At 37.5% G+C, this 13,146-nt stretch overlaps 1 protein-coding gene across 1 annotated transcript in view; it reads right to left on the bottom strand.

The window, feature by feature from the left end:
* The window catches only part of GAS2L3 (growth arrest specific 2 like 3), a 52,255-nt gene that overhangs the window by 32,582 nt on the left and 6,527 nt on the right, over positions 1 to 13,146 (bottom strand). The window lies entirely within an intron of this gene.

Genomic DNA, 13,146 nt, shown 5'->3' with positions numbered 1-13,146 from the left:
AACAAAATTAGTTTTATGAAAGAAAGAATTTATGCACAATATTTGGTCACTTGAATTTCAGCAAAAGAATCTTTACATATATTTTTTAAATCATTCATCTTGCATAACAGAAAAAACTACTTTTAAGATGACAAAAATATAAGCATCTAGATTAACTTTGAAAAAAATTCCTTAATAAAATACTATGCAGATATATTTTCATATATGAAAAGCTATAATATACACGAACATTGCCTTTAATCGATGAGATTTTATCAGTAATTCATCAATTAAGTAATGAGTACTCACTATGTTACAGATACTAAGAGTCAGTCTTTGGTATTTTCTAGTCATTCACTGTCATCTTTCTAAGATATTTTTGTGTCTCAGGCATTTATTTCCAAGAGTAGTTTCTTAGCTCCAGTCCCCAATCTGTATCACAATCACAATTCTTGCTTCTCCTTCATTTTATTACTTATTTTCCTCTTTTTTATCATTCCCTAAAAATCTCTATTTGTTTCATATAAATCAATTACACTAAACCAGTTACACTTCATTTTGCATCTTAATTAGCAACATATTGTCCTTATTTTTGCTTTTGTCTTTTCATCTTTTTAGAGAAGCCTATTTCAATTCTTTGCCAACTTGAGGAAGTCTTTTCCCTTAGATTTGGGGGAAAAAGACCTCTCATGTAACAAAGTCTAAACTACACTCTAACCCTGCTGGGAATCTTTCACAAGACACTCTCATGCATAGATAGTGCAAAGAATCCTATACTTCTAAAATTCAAGGAAAATGTTGGAAGCACAGAATGTGCTCATCCACCTGAAATTTGACTAGAATTTGAGCCTAACCTGGTCATCTTTAAAAATTTCAGTCATGAGGTACTCAAGATTATTTGCATTAAGTTTCTTCATTCTACTTTGACTTCAGATCATAATGAGATTAAAAACACCAACTACTGAACTGATCCTTCGTCCCAAAGATACAGGCTCGGAAACACATATTTTCAATCCTTCCCCACATTATACGATACGATGGGGAGAAGTCCAAGTGTCATGGCGCCATCTGTTACAAATCGGAAGTCAACCAGGAAGAGTGGCAAACAACAAAAGCAAAGAAATAAGCTAAGTTTCTTCATGAAAAAGAATAACATTAACTGCCACTGTACCACATATCCATTCAACACTCAGCCACCAGATTATTGCCAAGATACTCAAGAAGCAAGGATAGGATAAAGTTGAGATAGTGGTTACTACTGAGGAGAGAGAGGAAAATGACCCTGGGGAGGAATGCACAAAGGCCTTTGAACTGTACCAGTAAGATTTTATTTCAAGATAAGTGGTAAGAACAAAGGTATTATTATACTAGTCTGTATGCCTTTCTGTGTGTCAAAATATTTCATCCTTTTTAATGCTTCATTTAGAAAAATAGCTGAATAATACATCCTTTCTGATTTACTCAGAAAAAAAGTTACTTAGCTTTAAAATTTTGAATTAAATGTTTCTTAATTGCCTAATAAAGAAAATAGAAATACTTTATCTACATCAAACATATTTCATTTATTTCTTAATGCGTACTAAAATAACTCATCACAAAGATAGCACCGGGGTAGCAGAAGGTATCAAACAGATCTGATTTGAATTCCAGCTCCAGAAAATACTGCCTACATAATTTTGGAGTAGTTTTCTCCTCTAAGCCTCAGTGTTCTCATCTGTAAAATGAGATATGATCATCTCCTTCTTATGACTCCTGTAAAAATTAAATGAGATGACACTTATAAAGTACCTGGCACACAGCACTTAACAAATGAATTATGAGTATGATGATGAGACAAAATTATAGCTCATTTGGGATCATTTATCTAAATGAGAAGAGATAATAAAACAAAGCTAGTAATATTCAGACATCATTAAGCATAATTTGGAAAGCTTCTTTTACTAACATAAAAATAAATATAGTTACAAATGAAAGAAGCTTTAAAATACCCACATCATAATTGGCAGGACACTCAGATAAAAATTTGAGATTGACAACTCACTTTACTAGAATAATTATAGGAATTTATTTAACACATACCCTTCGCTCCCTTCAGCCTGTCTCCTCAATATCATCTCTATCAGTATACTTATTTCTGGGGCTATTTAAGGGTTTTCACTGTATCTTTTTTCATGTTGTATGCACTCATTTATTTATTAACCCCCTTTATTGAGCTAGACACCATAGGCAAGAGAAACAGTGATGAACATAACAGACATGTTACTGCCCTGATGGAGCTAATATACCAGTTGGGAAGGCTGAAAATAGCAAGTATCTAAATGAATACATAATTCTATTTTTTACTTTTATTTTTTACTTTTCCATAAATTATTGGGGTACAGGTGGTATTTGGTTACATGAGTAAGTTCTTTAGTGGTGATCTGTGAGATTCTGGTGCATCCATCACCTGAGCAGTATAAACTGCACCATATTTATAGCTTTCTATCCCTCACCCCCTCCCACTCTTCCCCCCAAGTCCCCAAAGTCCACTGCATCATTCTTACACATAGGCGTCCTCATAGCATAGCTCCCACATATCAGTGAGAACATACGATGTTTGGTTTTCCTGAGTTACTTCACTTGGTATAACAATAGTCTCCAATCTCATCCAGTCACTGCAAATGCTGTTAATTCATTTCTTTTTATGGCTTCTTAGTATTCCATCATATATATTTGTGTATACATATGAATATATCTTTGTATATGTATATATGTGTATGTGTATGTATATGTATGTATGTATATATGTGGGCATGTGTATGTGTGTGTACATATATATATCACAGTTTCTTTACTCATTGATTGATGGGTATTTGGGTTGATTCCATGATTTTGCAATTGTGAATTGTGCTGTTATAAACATGCATGTGCAAGTATATTTTTCAAATAATGACTTCCTCTGGGTAGATACCCAGTAGTGGGATTTCTGGATCAAAAGGCAGTTCTACTTTTAGTTCTTTAAGGAATCTCCACACTGTTTTCCATGCATCCATACTAGTTTACATTCCCACCAGCAGTGAAGAAGTGTTCCTTGTTCACCATATCCATGCCATCATCTACTGTTTTTTTATTTTTTGATTATGGCCATTCTTGCAGGAGTGAGGTGGTATTGCACTGTGGTTTTGATTTGCATTTCCCGGATCATTAGTGATGTTGAGCATTTTTCATGTTTCTTGGACATTTGTATACCTTCTTTTGAGACTTGTCTATTCAGGTCCTTAGCCCATTTTTGACGGAATTGTTTGGTTTTTTTCTTACTGATTTGAGTTCGTCGTAGATTCTGGATATTAGTTCTTTGTCAGGTGTACAGATTGTGACAGTCTTTTGTCATATGTATAGACTGTGCAGATTTTCTCCCACTCTGGGTTCTCTGTTTACTCTGCTGATTGCTCCTTTTGCCATCCAAAAATTCTTTAATTAGGTTCCAGCTATTTATCTTTGTTTTTATTGCATTTGCTTTTGGGTTCTTGGTCGTGAAATCCTTGCCTAAACCCATGTCTAGAAAAATTTTTCCAATGTTATCTTCTAGAATTTTTATAGTTTCAGGTCTTAGGTTTAAGTCCTTAATCCATCTTGAGTTGATTTTTGTATAAGGTGAGAGATAAGGATCCTACATATACCTAGCCAATTATCCCAGCACCATTTGTTGAAAAGGGTGTCCTTTCCCCACTTTACATTTTGTTTGCTTCCGTTGGTTATAAGTATTTGGGTTCATTTCTGGGTTCTCTATTCTGTTCCATTGGTTTATGTGCCTATTTTTTATAGCAGTACCACTCTGTTTAGGTGACTGCACCCTTATAGCATAGTTTGAAATTAGGTAGTGTGATGCCTCCAGATTTGATCTTTTTGCTTAGTCTTGCTTTGGCTATGCAGGTTCTTTTTGGTTCCATATGAATTTTAAAATTGCTTTCTCTAATTCTGTGAAGAATAATGGTGGTATTTTGATGGGGATTCTGTTGAATTTGTAGATTGCTTTTGGCAGTATGGTCATTTTCACAATATTGATTCTATCCATCCATGAGCATGGGATGTGTTTCCATTTGTTCATGTTGTCTATGATTCATTTCAGCAGTGTTTTGTAGTTTTCCTTGTAGAGGTCTTTTGACTCCTTGGTTAAGTATATTCATATATATATATATATATATATGCAGCTATTATAAAAGGGGCTGAGTTCTTGATTGGATTCTCTGCTTGGCTGCTGCTGGTATATAGAAGAGCTACTGATTTGTGCACATTAATCTTGTATACAGAAACTTTGCTGAATTATTTTGTTCTAAGAGCTTCCTGGAGGAGGCCTTAGGGTTTTCAAGGTAAACAATAATATTGTCAGCAATCAGTGACAGTTTGACTTCCTCTTTACCGATTTAGTTGCCCTTTATTTCTTTCTCGTCTCATTGCTTTGGCTAGGACTTCCAGTACTATGTTGAAGAAAAGTGGTGAGAGTGGGCATCTTTGTCTTGTTCTAGTTCTTAGAGGGAATGCTTTCAATTCTTCCCCATTCAGTATTACATTGGATGTGGGTTTGTCATAGATGGCTTTTTTTTTTTTAATCAAAACACAAGATCCAGCTGTCTACAAGAAACCCACTTTAAATTTGAAGACCCATAGAGATAAAAAAAATTTTTTTTTGTTCTCCAAACTGAATTTATTCATTTTTAGGTACAATAGGTTTTTGCTTGATTTCAAGATTTGTTTTTTTTTTTAAAGAAAGAGAAAAAAAAAAGAGAGAGAGAAAGAAAGAAAAAAAAAGAATTGAAAAAAAAAAGAATAAAGGAGAGGAAGAAAGAGGAAACGGAAGAGGGAGAGAGAACAGGAGTGTTGCTTTATTGCCCAGGCTAGAATGCAGTCTAAAAATGGGTATTGAAAGCCACTTTTATGCCAATAATTGTGCTTAATAACGGAGACAGGAAAAAATGAGGGAAGAAAATAACAAACAAGCAGCCAACCAATATTTCATTTAAACCTGTAAGTAGGTGTGATGTGGTACTGATAAGAGTGTATATTTTGTGTATTTAAAGTGGAGAGTTCTATAAATGTTTATTAAGTTTACTTGTTCCGGATCTAAGTTCAAGTCCTGAATATCCTTGTTAATTTTCTGTCTCGTTGATCTGTCTAACATTTGATGTTGAAGTCTCCCACTATTATTGTGTGGGAGTCTAAGTCTCTTTATAAGTCTTATGTATCTGGGTGCTCCTGTATTGGGTGTGTATATATTTAGGATCGTTAGCTCTCCTTGCTGCATTGATCCTTTTACCATTATGTAATGTCCTTCTTTGCCTCTTTTGATCTTTGTTGCTTTAAAGTCTATTTTATCAGAGGCAAGAATTGCAACTCCTGCTTTTTATTTATTTATTTATTTTTGCTCTCCATTTGGGTAGTAAATCTTTCTCCATCCCTTTGAGTCTTTGTGTATCCCTGAATGGGAGATGGGTCTGGATGCAGCATACCGATGGGTTTTGGCTGTGTCTTTTCATTGGTGGATTTAGTCGATTTAAATTTAGGATTAATAATAATATATGTGAGTTTAATACTGCCATTGATATTAGCTGGCCGTTTTGCCCATTAGTTGATGTAAATTCTTCATTATATTGATGTTCTTTACTTTTTGGTGTATTTTTGGAAAGGCTGATACTGGTTGTTCCTTTCTATGTGTAGTGGTTCTTTCAAAAGCTCTTGTAAAGCAGGACTGGTGGTGATGAGATCTCTGAGTACTTGCTTGTTCACAAAAGATTTTATTTTTCCTTCACTTATGAAGTTTAGTTTGGCTGGATATGTAATTCTGGGTTGAAAGTTCTTTTCTTTAAGGATGTTGAATATTGGTCCCCACTCTCTTCTGGCTTGTAGGATTTCTGCTGAGAGATCTGATAGGCTTCCCTTTGTGGGTAACCTGACCTTTCTCTCTGGCTGCCCTTAGTATTTTCTCCTTCATTTCAACCCTGGTGAATCTGATGATTATGTGCCTTGAGATTGGTCTTCTTGAGGAATATCTTTGCGGTGTTCTCTGTATTACCTGGAATTGAATATTGTCCTGCCTTGCTAGGTTGGGAAAGTTTTCCTGAATAATATCCTGAAGAGTATTTTCCAGTTTGGATTCATTCTCTTCATCACATTCAGGTACACCTTAGATTAGGTCTTTTCACATAGTCCCATATTTCTTGGAGACTTTGCTCATTCCTTTTTATCCTTTTTTCTCTAATCTTGTCTTCTCATTTTATTTCATTAAGTTGGTCTTCGACCTCTGATATCCTTTCTTCTGCTTGATCAATTCGGCTGTTAAAACTTGTGCATACTTCATGAAGTTCTCGTGTTGTGTTTTTCAGCTCCATTAATTCACTTATATTCCTCTCTAAATTGTCTATTCTCATTAGCATTTCGTCAAACCTTTTTTCAAAGTTCTTAGTTTCTTTGCATTGGTTAGAACAAGTTCTTTTAACTCACAGAAGTTTCTTATCATCCACCTTTTGAAGCCTACTTCTTTTAATGGAACACAGTTGCTGTCCATCAGGCCTTGTTCCATTACTGATGAGGAACTGTGATCCCCTGTAGAGGGAGAGGCATTCTGATTTTGGGTGTTCTCAACCTTTTTAGGCTGGTTTCTTCCCTTCGTTATAAATTTATCCATCTGTCGTCTTTGTAATTATCAACTTTATAATTAGGTCTCTGAGTGGACGTCCAACTTGTTGATTCCCAGCGTCGGAATCTGAGCAACCCACTGCACTGGCTAAAACAGCAGAGTTAAGATTGATGGTGCTTTTCTGACTCTGCACCAAGAACTGCCACACCGAGGCACCGGCAAAACCTCCACGCCAGCCACCACAGTCTCGCTGGCGATCTGTGGGGCTCCTCCGCTGGGAATCTTCTGGTCCGTGAGCAACAAAAATTCATCTGAAAGTGTGGCGTCCTCTCATTCTCTGCGCTTTCACTGGGAGCTACAATCCTGAGCTGCTAGTAATCAACCATCTTGGATCTCTCTCTCCTCAAAACTGGATGGCTTTTATTATATTAAGGTATGCCCCTTGTATGTCGATTTTGCTGAGAGTTTTAATCATAAAGGGATGCTGGATTTTGTCAAACACTTTTTCTGCATCTACTGAAATGATCATTGATTTTCATTTTTAATTTTGTTTACGTGGTGTATCACATTTACTGACTTGCATATGTTAAACCATCCCTGCATCCCTGGTATGAAACCCACTTGATCATGGTGGATTATCTTTTTTTTTTGATACATAGTTTTGCTCTGTCACCCAGGCTGGAGCGCAATGGTGTGATCTTGGCTCACCTCAACCTCCATCTCCTGGGTTCAAGTGATTCTCCAGCCTCAGCCTCCTGAGTGGCTGGTATTACAGGTATTTGCCACCACCCCGGGCTGGTTGGTGAGTTCTTATCCATTCTGCAGTTCTGTATCTTTTAAGTGGAGTATTTAGACCTTTTACATTCAATGTTACTATCGAAATGCGAGGTAGTACTCAATGCGCATTGCACTCAATGTGCTCTTTGTTGCCTGTATACTTTGGGGTTTGTTTTTGCTTTTTAACTTGTATTTTTGTTTTGTAGGTCCTATGTGACTTATGCTTTAAAGAGATTCTGTTTTGATTTGTTTCCAGGATTTGTTTCAAGATTTGGAGCTCCTTTCAGCAGTTCTTATAGTGGTGGCTTGGGTAATGGCGAATTCCCTCAGCATTTATTTGTCTGAAAAAGACTATATCTTTCGTACATATATGATACTTAGTACATATATGATGCTTTTGTACATATATGATACAATATTCTTGGCTGATAATTGTTTTGTATGAAGAGGCCGAAGATAGGGCCCCAATCCTTTCTAGCTTGTAGGGTTTCCACTGAGAAATCTGCTGTTAATTGGGTAGGTTTTCTTTTATAGGCTACCTGGTACTTCTGTCTCTTAGCTCTTAAGATTATTTCCTTTATCTTAACTTTGGATAACAATGTGTCTAGGCAAAGATCTTTTTGCATGAATTCCCCAGGTGTTCTTTGTGCTTCTTTTTTTGGACATCTAGGTCTCTAGCAAGGCTGAGGAAGTTTTCCTCAATTATTATCCCAAATATGTTTCCCAAGCTTTTAGAATTCTCTTCTTCCCCAGGATCACTGACTATTCTTAGGTTTGGTCATTTGACATAATCCCAAACTTCTTGGAGGCTTTATTTATATTTTCTTATTCTTTTTTCTTTGTCTTTGTTGGATTGGGTTAATTCAAAGACCTTATTTTCAACCTCTGAATTTCTTTCTTCTACTTGTTCAATTCTATCACTAGACTTTCCAGAGCATTTTGTATTTCTAAGTGTGTCCAACGTCTCCTGAAATTTTATTGTTTTTTTTTTCTTTAAGCTATCTATTTCCTTGAATATTTCTCCCTTCACTTCTTGTATCATATTTTGGATTTCCTGCATTTGGCTTCACCTTTCTCGGGTCCCTCCCTGATTAATTTAATAACTAACCTCCTGATTTTTTTTTTTCAGGTAAATCAGAGATTGCTTTTTGGTTTGGATCCACTGCTGATGAACTAGTGTGATTTTTTTTGGGGTTGCTGAAGAGCCTTGTTTTGTCTTATTACCAGAGTTGGTTTTCTGGTTCCTTCTCATTTGGGTCCTCTGTCGGAGGAAAGGTCTAGAGCTGAAGGCTGTTGTTCAGATTCTTTTGTCCCACAGAGTGTTCTCTTGATGTAATACTCTCCCCATTTTCCTATGAATGTGGCTTTCTGTTAGCCAAACTGCCGTGGTTGTTGTCTCTCTTCTGGGTCTAGCCACCCAGTGAGTCTACCTGGCTCTGGACTTGTACTGGGGTTTGTCTGCACAGAATCCTGTGATGTGAACCGTCTATGGGTCTCTCAGCCATGGATACCAGTGCCTGTTCCAGTGGAGGTGGCAGGGGGTGCAATGGACTCCATGAGGGTTCTTAACTTTGGTGCTTTAATGCTCTATTTTTGTGCTGGTTGGCCATTTGCCAGGAAGTGGCGCTTTCCAGAGAGCATCAGCTGTGGTGGCATGGTGAGGAACTGGTGGTGAGTGGGGCCCTAGAACTCCCAAGATTATATGCCCTTTGTTTTCAACTACCAGGGTGGGTAGGGAAGGACCATCAGGTGGGGGCTAGGCATGTCTGAACTCAGACTGTCCTTGGGTGGGTCATTCTGCAGCTGCTGTGGCGGATGAGGGTGAGGTTCCCAGATCACTGGAGTTATATACCTAGGAGGATTATGGCTGCCTCTTCTGTGTCATGCAGGTTGTGAGGAACCTTAACCAGCTCCCACACAAACCAAAGGGCCAGTCTCACTCCCACTGTGCCCCCCACAACAGCCCCCAGACTGTTTCCAGGCAGAGAGCAAGAAGAGCTTGAAAAGACCCAAGCTATCTGCCTCCCAGCTGTGACAGAAAAGGGCTTGGTTCTTCCACCAGCTGTGAAGTCTGCATACCAGATTTGCACCCTCCACTGAGTTCTGGCCAGGAGGCTTCTCACCCCATTCAAATTGTTACAAATTTCACCTAGAGATTTGCTTCTTCCTGTATAGTTTTACCCCCTGCTCCTCTCCCATTGGATTTCTGTGGTACCAGCCAGGAATGGCCTGCCAAGGACCCAACAAGCTTCCAGGGCCCTTCTGGTGCTTCCTCTATGCCTGTAATTTTCTCAGCTCTCCAAACTGACTCAGCTCCAGGTAAAGTCAGAAGCCTTAACTTGGGAAAACGAAGTTTGCCCAAGACTTTCAGCTTCTCCAGTGGGGGTGTATGTTCTGGAGAAGAGGGTCTCCCTTTCCCACTTCCACAGTTGGGATGCTCACAGTTTTGGGGGGAATCTCCTGGGTCCTGCTGGAGTAGTCCACTTCCTTCAGGGAGTCTTAGGTCATCCCAGGATTGCTGGTTTATTCTTGCAGTTGATCTGGAGCTAAAATTCACAATGCAAACCCCTGCCCACTGCTCTGTCCGGAGCTGCAATCTAGTCCTACCTCTTGTATGCCATGATCTCCACTCCTTAATGAATATGTAATTTTAAATCATAATTTTTTTGATGGAAAGCAGAATGCCACAACTGAGAAAAACAGCAGGAGCCTACTTGAGGCTTTGAGTGATTAGAAACAATTTTGCTAGGGGAAAAATATGAATTTGAAGAATGACAGGAATCAACCAAGGAATGAAGAAGAGTTCTGTACATAGAGAATAAGCTTTGCAAAGTCTCTGAAATAGTTTGATGCATTCCAAAAATGGAAAGAAGCCAGTATAGCTGAAGCATGGAGAATGTATGGTTTAGAACAGGGTTGAAGAGTTGGGCAGTCACACAATGCCATGTTGAGGAAAACTAGTTATTATCCTAAAAGCAGTAGAAGCCACTAATGAATTTTAACTAAGGGAGTAGTGACATGATCTAATTCACAGTTTTGAAAGAAATCTGAAGCCAGGCATGGTGGCTCACACCTGTAATCCCAGCACTTTGGTAGGCTGAGGAAAACTGGTTGTCTCCTTTCTCCAAAGTGTTTCTGCTACAGAAGAAATGTGACAGTAAAGTTTAGAAGCAGCCACATGGTGAATGGCATCTGGTGGGGGATCTTTTTTGATATCATTTATTATTTATGTGACCTGAATGGATATACAATTTTGCCTCTCACCCAACATGTTCCAGGTAAAATATGTACAACGATTATGGTCAAAGTACCAGCAGGTCAAGTGAGCTGCCTGATATAACCAGAGGAATTACTAAGGAAAAAATGACCAAGGTTGATGTGTAGGCAGAGGTTTCAAGTTAACAGGACAATAGTTATGCCAAGGAGCAAGGATTCTGATAAATGAGCTACTACTCAGGAATTCATACGACTACCCCAGAGGACATAAACATTTTTACACCTTAAATCAACTCCACCTGTGGTAAACAGAATGATCTCGAAGTTGTCTACATCCTAAGCCTCAGAACCTGTGAATATGTGACCTTAGAAGGCAAATGGAACCTTTTAGATTAATTAAATTAAGGATTTTGAGATGGGAGATTATCCTGGTGGACCAAATGTGGTGACAGGAGTTCTTTTAAGAGGGAGGGAGGAAGGAAGGAAGAAAATTTACTTCCATTTGGTTTTTTTTAAAAAAAAAAAAAAAAAGAATTTTAATTTGCAAGTTACATATTTTACAGGCAAAGGCAGCTAACTTTAAATCTTATTTCCATCTCAAATAAATGACAATTTTTTAAAATTAAGCAAAAATACAAGGAAAAAATGGTGGCATGGCTTTAAAACCTGCTGGTAGAATAAATGAAAACCAAATATTACAGTTTCTCACTTTCCCATGAATATTGGCACTGTTTGTTTCATGTTTCTTTGTGAGTTTCTATGCATTAAAATCCCAGTAAGACTGAATGGTTTACAGATCAGTCCATCTTACTCCAGTAAAAGAGCCCCTTAACTTCTAGACTTTAAAAACTGCACTCTTGTTTTTGCATTTTAGTGCAAACAAAACACAAATATATTTCTTTTTATGTCAGTACCACAAGTTAATAGGTATGTTGCTTTTTAAAAAGTAATAAGATTTGTGAATATTGTCATTTTAAAAAGTCCTTTACAGATCACAGTACTGATGGAATCTATCTAGTGCACCCACAAGTGCCTCCGTGTTTTGATTTCACAGTCCTTTTCTCACAAAAACCTTAAGAGTTCAAAGAATTAATAATACACACCATATGGACAATTTGGGGTTAAAAAACCGATGGCTCTAGGCAACAATTACAGTTAATAACATCTACCCACAAAGTCTGTGTTCCTATAACTTTCAGACTTGGTTTGCTATAAATAAAACATTCTGAAATAAAGCCTTACGCACACTGACAACACTTATCAGATATTAGCAAGGCCACAGCAAAGGATAGTGACATTAAAAGGACAGGGTAGCATCTGGTTTGGGGATGGCACACCTCGTACATTCTGCCCTGAAAACACAAAGGCATTTACAGAAAATTTAATTAGGCACTAAAAAATGTGGAGGGTTTCTCTGCATTATCAACAGTGACATAGGTCCCTAGTATTTAAAAAGCCAAAAAAAAATCTTCATTAACACAACTGAAGATGAAGGCTCTACCTAGGAGAATGCATACAACAGGATCAAAGAAACACTAGTAGTGTGTTAGCAATTTTTTTCCTGGCATTAGCTGGCATGAGCATTTTCGGCGCATGTTGGATATTTAACTATCTTATCAACCTTGACTCTGATGAAGTAAGCCATTTGAATGATAAACAAAGGGTGAATGCACCCCTGGTCCTTAATAGCAGACAGCATCTAGTTCAACATTCCACACATAGCAAGTGCTCAAAATGTGCTGGTAACTGATGGACTATCTTACTCAAGGAACCTGTTAATTGTATGTAACACCTACTGAGTGAACCTAATAAATGTTTAAAGACATGACTTGATTTCTAATAAATGTATATGAACATGACTTAAAATAGTTCATATAGGCTGGGCGCAGTGGCTCACGCCTGTAATCCCAACACTTTGGGAGGCTGAGGCGGGCGGATCACAAGGTCAGGAGATCAAGACCATCCTGGCCAACATGGTGAAACCCCATCTCTACTAAAATACAAAAATATTAGCCAGGCGTGGTGGTGCGCACCTGTAGTCCTAGCTGCTCAGGAGGCTGAGGAAGGGGAATGGCTTGAACCCAGGTGGCGGAGGATGCTGTGAGCAGAGATCATGCCACTGCACTACAACCTAAGTGACAGATGTCTCAAAAAAAATAGTTCATATAGTTGTTGTACTTCCCTAAAGAAAACTTGTAAACATCTAGTAAGTTTCTAACTAATGGTATAACATTAAAAACTAAAAAAAAAAAAAAAAAAAAAAAAAAAAAAAAAAAAAAAAAAAAAAAAAAAAAAAAAAAAAAAAAAAAAAAAAAAAAAAAAAAAAAACGCCCAGAAAATGTTTGGCCCTTCAGCACCCAAAGCTCTCAAAATATAATTAAAGTATCTCTGCTACAGGGGTTTCAGTAGTCTGAAATATTTCATAGTGAGTGGCTTAAATGTTCTCTCCCTAAATTTTAAATAAGTGCAAGAAGTGTCTACTCTCAGGAATCACATAAGTTTTTATCTTTCCTCCAAAGAAAACACTGAATGATATAGAGGTAGCTATAAAAAAACTAATT

This window comes from Cebus imitator, unplaced genomic scaffold (assembly GCF_001604975.1).
Source record: "Cebus imitator isolate Cc_AM_T3 unplaced genomic scaffold, Cebus_imitator-1.0 Scaffold18, whole genome shotgun sequence".
Taxonomy (NCBI): Eukaryota; Metazoa; Chordata; class Mammalia; order Primates; family Cebidae; genus Cebus; species Cebus imitator.
This window is presented reverse-complemented; position numbering and strand designations above follow the sequence as displayed.